Source organism: Oxyura jamaicensis, chromosome 1 (assembly GCF_011077185.1).
Source record: "Oxyura jamaicensis isolate SHBP4307 breed ruddy duck chromosome 1, BPBGC_Ojam_1.0, whole genome shotgun sequence".
Classification (NCBI taxonomy): Eukaryota; Metazoa; Chordata; class Aves; order Anseriformes; family Anatidae; genus Oxyura; species Oxyura jamaicensis.
The window spans coordinates 36,937,360-36,944,518 of NC_048893.1; positions in this window are offsets into that span (position 1 = coordinate 36,937,360).

The following is a 7,159-nucleotide window of genomic DNA, read 5'->3' on the forward strand; positions in this document are numbered from 1 at the left end:
AGCACCTCCAAGTTCCGCACATCTTTGCTAACGAATGTCAAGACAGTAATTTTGTTAGAATTTATTGATTGATTACACTTGAAACCATTAGGTCCACCAAATGAACTAGTTTGTTATTACAATGGTTGGTTTTCAGTCAGGTCTAGTTCAGTACATTTTATAAAATAATGCATAAGCTTGTTAGAGAATATGAAAATCCAGCTGGCAAACTCGTTGTTCAACATGGATTCCAGGTTTGCCAGGAATCCCCCTCTTCTTTGATATGTATGGAAACCAAGCCAAACATAATTTCAGTATATTTATAGGGTGTTTTCCAATTAGCCAAACTGTAATAATGCATTTATAGATGGTTTGGGGCTGTCTGGATTCAGAAGTGGGTTTGAATCTTTAATCCAAAAACATAACATGACACCACACAATCCTGAAATACTGGGTATTATATTTCTTAACATCCTCCCTATTTTTTTAGGATAAAGCAAAGTAAATTATGCTGAAACAATGGAATACATATTCATCTACATGCATTGATTCCATTAAATTGTGTTTTAAATCTCCTCCTTATAGCTAAGAGATAGCTTTAGCTGATGTGGAGGAAGTATTTCAATAAATATGTCAACCACTGAGCTACCTGATGCCCTTTACCACTGCTGATGCATATTAGCTGCTTCAGGTTCTATGTATATGCATTACTGAACACACAATTATTCAAGACAATATGATGCAAGAATGCTAAAATGCTTAGGCTGCTAAGAATATTTCCATGTCAGTGCTGAATAAATAATGCAATCATAAAAATGAATCCATGTGCAGAAAAAGTTACAGCATATTCACAAACTCATTGCACTGAAAAGAAGGAAAATATTGTGCCCCAAAGCCCATGGAGTATTCTGGAAAATAAATTAGCTGGGACTGATGTAAATGTACGTCCATTGGTAATTGGTCTGTATCATTTATTGGATCCCAGTTTAAAAAAAAAAAAAAAATTAAGGCTTGTGTTTCTACATAACACATTTAAACAGTTTTAAGTGCAATTCAAGTCATTTCATATTTCCTCAACACTTGGGAGAGTGACTGTTTTCCTCCTTTGTTTCCTATAACACATGCAGGTATTTTATTTTGCTTTATTGGTACTTATTCTAGATTTAGATCTTGTTGTTGCTGTTCTTCAAATGATTTAACAGATGTGATTTGCTACATCACACATGAAAATTCTCTTTATTTTTTACATGTGTAATTTCAAGTGCATAATTTGTAACCATATCTTTTTCTTTTCAGATTGTTTGCCAGTTAGCTTAACTGCCTCTTGCTGCATATTGTGACCCTTATCTTTGACCTTCTCTGACTCTTGACCCAAGCTCTCTGGAGTCCTGACTTCAAGTGTTTGATTAGATTTTCCCTGAGAACCTGTCACTTGAACATCAGCCTGTGAAAAGCTGTCTATTACATCTAAGCAAGTGGGGACCTCTTTATGACCTGTTGCTCATGCTGCTTGTAAACTTGCATACTACAAGCAACCCTGCCTTAAAGAATTGGTAACCTAAAGTCTTTTTCCTTTCTTTTGCTTTAGCTTTGATGGTCTCTCCTGCCAAAATGCACAATGTGTCAGCAATCCTCCCTCCAGCCAAAGCAGGCTAGAAGCAGCTTGCCATGGAGCCTGTCAACTCCATGTGTCAGCCTGAGGGAATCAAATGAGAGCAATGAAACGTGTCTTCTACCTCCAGTGTCTATAGCCTCTAGAACCTACTGGTACATAAGCAGAGGAGGAGGAGTAGCACAGCTGGCCTGGCTCCAGTCCCATGGTTTTACTCTTAATAGCAAATGTTTCTAGTGCAAACTTGTTCCAGCTTATTTTACAACTCATTTAGAAACTGCAGTGTTAAAACTACTTCAGCTTCACTACTCATTTCAATCCACTTTTCAAGTTACAGAGCTGATCTAGCAGTCATTAAAGGGCAGCGTTTTGTTGCTTACAGAGATCTGGATTCAAAGATATCCTGGATGTGTGCCTCAGTAATGGTTCTTGAGCTCTGGCAAATGCGTTAACTGTTACCTTAAACTAGTCTGTCAGTCTGACACAATTTCATTGTGAATTGCAGAGAAGCCTACGCAGTTCATCTTTCTAGCAGAAAAAAAGAGGTCATAAAGTGAATATAAAACATGGAAAGCAGGTTCAACTCCTGGCCCACCATCCACTTTTTTTGTACACTGTGAGCTCTCTTGGGGCAAAACACTGTCAAAAGTGACTGCTGCCTTTGAGAACTTAATTTTTTAGGCACCCAAGGGCAGGCACATACTGCAGAGCTTTCCATAGCCAGGAGCCACCAGCCTCCATGGCAACCCTGGGTGATCTTGAAACTCCAAAGTGTCTCAGATCAGACCGCTCTTGAAATCAGCATCCTTAGCCTTTCTGTAATTCTCCCCTCACTAAAATGAGAATAAGATGAAATTCCTAGATATAGTTTGATATCTGCTAATCATGAGCTTATTTTGATTATAGAAGCACAAGATTAAAAAAAAAAATACATAGAATTCAAGTTCAGAAGCAGAACAATCTCAGATGTGTGTAGCTGATGAAAGGGTGACAGTGACTAACTTCAGTTCTTGCATCAGAAGAAAGTGCAAAGTAGGAAAGCATGTGTAATTTTGATCTAATTTTGATCTAATGTTTGCCTTGAGAGCACAATGCAACCACAGCTGCTCATCCTCTAGTGAAGATGCATATACCCAACTTGCAGCTATAAGCAGTAGTGATCTGTTCCTGTAGGAAGCACAGGGCATTACTTTGTTGTATTTGTGCGGCTGCACACGCTCAGTCATTGCCAGTCTCCGTGGCTGTTCATAATGCAGTAATAATCTCCTTTCTGTTTTTAAAAGTGCATGAGATTTACACACCACGGTAGCAAAACTGTGCAACGCTGGCATGAATAATGTGTTATGACAACCCCTCAGGGAGCAACTCCTGTTGGCAGTGTGTGTGTAATCCCTGGATGGCCTGCTGCACTGGTAACGGCACGGTAACAATGGAAACGTGAGCGTGGCCTCGGGTGTCGCATGGCTTGGCTTGGCGGGCTCAGCTGTGTTGGCAAGGCAATACAGCTCAACACCAAAACGGAAGAAGTGGCTAGTGGTCACTGTAGAGGGCCATCTGCTAGATGACCCAAACTATGCTATATCAAGAAAAGGTTTTATAAGAGACCTGCTGAACTTTCTGTAGAATTGAATTTAGTCATGTCTCACTCTGTTGTGTATGCTGTCTGTAACAATAATCCGCTGTAACACTTCTAGAAAATTGTTCTTGCTCTGTTAGTAATGATCTATCAGTGCAATTTGCTAGTGCCTGTTATCTGTGCTAATATCTGTATCTTACCTGTTATCTATAAAAAAGGATTATAAGGAACAGAGGTAATGCTTTGAATAAAATGTATGTAAAACTCTTTTTTATAGTGTAAATATTGAAAGAGATGGCATTAATATCTTGAAATACACTGTACCAGTAGCTGGAATGGTGTTCTGGAGCATGATTTCCCCAGATTGGGAAGGGGACAATATTATCAAAGGGGAAACAACTTGGGCACCCAGCTGCAGGAAAAGCCATTAGTGGCATTTATGTAGAACATGTATCTCCCTTCATTATCATGAACTGATTCTCTCTAGGTATCAAGGGTACCTGGCTCCAGATGGCTCATTACCTACTTCCTCCCTTACCGATGGGATCTGGAAAAGTTGCATATTCTTCTGTAGTATGCATTTGGCCTGTACCAATTTCTTAGGTCACCACACCAGTTTATGGTGATGGTTTTCTGTGGCAGAGATGCACAGAATTATTGCATGGTAAAATCCTGACGTCAGATTAACTTTTTTATTTACCTACCCTTTTATCCATTAACCCTGCAGTAACTGTAGTGCAGATGTCCTTATTCTTGTTTTCACTTTTTGTTAAACAAACCATCAGCAGCTGACCAGCCTTCACTGGTACAGCTCAACAATTTACTTGTACTGAACACAGGCCGGACTTTGATTCTTCAGCCTTTTTCAATGGGTGCCTCTTTCTGACTCCTGCCAGCCCTCAGGATTAAGAATAATGCTCCAGCAGTTAGATACACAAACCTACATCTATCCTTAAACTACACAAATTGATAAATATTACTGTGCCAGCTACAACATGCCTAGTGAAACTAGATTTGCTGTGCACAATTACTTGATTATCTCCAGTGTAATCTAATCAGGTTATCTGAAGACACTGATTAGAGTAGCTTAGAAGAGGGGTTCCCAAACTGTTTGTGTATTCTCCCCAAGCACGCATGGTTTGCAGGACAGTATAGGAGTTTCTTTCATTACCTGTGGCCACCACCACTGCTGATGGTAGTGGTCCCTGCCACCCGCATAACCACCAGTGGTTATACCTGGCTTTAAAAGTTTGTGAAAGCCACATTCAGGAACTAGTTTCCCCTCAGAGAGGGTAACCAGGGCATCTGAATGAGCTTTAGCAACCTGCAACTAACGAGGATCTCGTAGTCCTGGACTACCAACCACAAGCCTTTGTTCTCCTGGTGCTTGTCTGTGCTAGGTACACACAGCAGGTCAGGTAAACACGCCTCAGCCTCATTTAGCTATTGCTCTTTTACTGTGTGCTGTTTCTGATGGGCTGTTCACAAGGTCAAGAGCTTTTGAACACTATGTAAGCTTCTGGTTACCGCAGCTCAGTGTTTCAGTTGGGATTACGTTAGGTAATAAACAAGAATGTTTTAGGACACTTAACACTGCACTAAAACACTCCAGGTGCGAAGTGCCACAGGCGTGTGATTTCTGTGTGCTAAAAAAAGTTCACTTTTATATTGGTTTGAGTATATTCTGTCCATACCGCTCCAGTTTTATGTCAGACTACGTATTGCCAGAGCCCCACGGACAGCGTGAAGTCAGTACAAATACCGTATTGTGTACTCTGGGTAATTCAGCAGCAGTGCAATCGTGGGCTCCGGCCCAATCCATTTGGACTGCTAGGTGATCCAGTACCACACAAACCAAACCTTAATGGTCCTGTCACTATGTCCTTACTGAAACTGGGGTTTCTTAATTGTCTCGGCCTCTCTTCTGTCTGGCACACATATGAACACAAAGAAATCTAATATTTACCAGAGCAGCTGTTTCCTACCTCCTTCCCTGCCTGTAGCCCCCCGGGACACCATCCTAATAGAGTTCTGTGTAAACAGCAGTTGGTAAAAATCCTAACGTCCCTTCAAAGGCAAATGTGGCGTCACTGTGACACGTTATCTCGAATTTCTTGAGAAAATTATTTCCTCAAGATAATGCCCACTGGAGAAATTGAGCAAGATGAGGGTGTTCCCGGAGGGCTTCACCCATGGCTGTGCCTTGTCCCCAAGCCCTGACAGCCAGACATCTCTGTGGGGGGAAGCTCTCAGGGCCTTCACAAAATGGGCACGGTGGGCCTGGCCTTGTTTGCAGCTGATCTGCACAAACACAATGCTTTCTAGTATTTTCTTTGTATTTTTAGCAAAATCTAAAGTTCCCATTTACTGTTGAAAAGGAAAATGCCACCCAGCCAGCAGTCTGCTCCTTATCGCACCTGCTCAGTCTCAGTGTCCAAAAGTCAAGTTTCAGTCAACTTAATCCTGCGTGCCTTTTCAATTTCAGACATACCAGAGCTTTCAGTACTTCTGAGAAAACATATGCCATTAAATATGATGCATTAGATTCATTGCAAAATACCTGACTTGCAGCAGTACAGTTCCAAAGATAATTTCATTTGGGTTTTTCTTTCCATAACAGTACCTTAAAAAAAATCTGCAATTTTCTTCGCTTGCGTAGCTCCTGCTAAAATCAATGGAGTGACCTCAGTGGCACAGTCTACTGAAGGTATCTCTTCTTTCCACAGACCTGATTAGCTGCTGTGCAGGCCAGATCTAGCCATAGCATCACTGGCTCATCATCTTGCTAAGAGATTTTAAAAGGATTATGTATGATAACCTTTTATCCTCCTGTCACTGGCTTGAACTTGGTCTGTGTGAGCAACGGCTTGATGTCATTTACGGGATCACTCTGCAGTTGTAAATTCTGGTAAAACTTTTCCTCAAGTAAATTGGCTGTCCTAGGTAAAATTTGGCACAAAATCCCCAGCACAAAGAGGACAGGTACCTGTTGGCAAGAGTCCAGAGGAGGGCCACAAAGGTGTTCAGAGGACTGGAGCACCTCTCCTATGAAGACAGGCTGAGGGAGTTGGGGTTGTTCAGCCTGGAGAAGAGAAGACACCGGGGAGACCTTATAGTGGCCTTCCAGTGCCTAAAGGGGGCCTGCAGGAAAGCTGAGGAGGGACTTTTTACAAGGGCATGTAGTGATAAGACAAGGAGTAATGGCTTTAAACTGAAAAAAGGTAGATTTAGATTAAATATAAGGAAGAAATTCTTCCCTCAGAGGTTGGTGAGGCACTGAAACAGGTTACCCAGAGAAGCTCTGGATGCCCCATCCCTGGAGATACCCAGGGATGATGAAAGCATTCGTGTAAGGAGCAATATCATAGTAAGTTAAAACTAGCAATGGTGATACTTACTGTTTTTAAAGGGTAGTTCAGGCAGATGTTCCACCACTCCTGGTAGCATAAACAAGTTGAAAGTGGTTTTTCATCCCAGCAGGGATGTAAAAGTTGCAGCAAGGAAGCCATGTGCACATTAGGTAGATTTTTAAATACCAGTTTTAAAATACAAATGCACAGGAAAAAATCATTCTCTTGGTTGACTTCTGATGGAAGTTTCCATTTGGTTTTGGATTTGCACATCCAAAAAAAATAGGGTCAACTCTTTCAGAATAGCCTCTCTTTTTTTCCATCTCCCAGCCTGCACAGTCTGTAGTATAGCAACATAGTAAAGACAGGCTAACTGTGACTAATTAACACCCATTTGTGAAACTGTTGGGGCCACCAAGCCAAGCAGAAACCTATATCCCACCTTGTATTTGGAGAGAAATGTTCAGGGCAAAGCACTGCTGAACGGTAGTAAAATTCTTAGCTATCTATCTATCCACACATAGCCTCCAGTGTGACATTAACCTCCATCAGAGTATTTCAGAGTATATCAGAGGATACAATGCTATGTAGAAATATTTGGAAGTTAAGTATTTCATGTGCAATCACCTGATGAAAAATAAT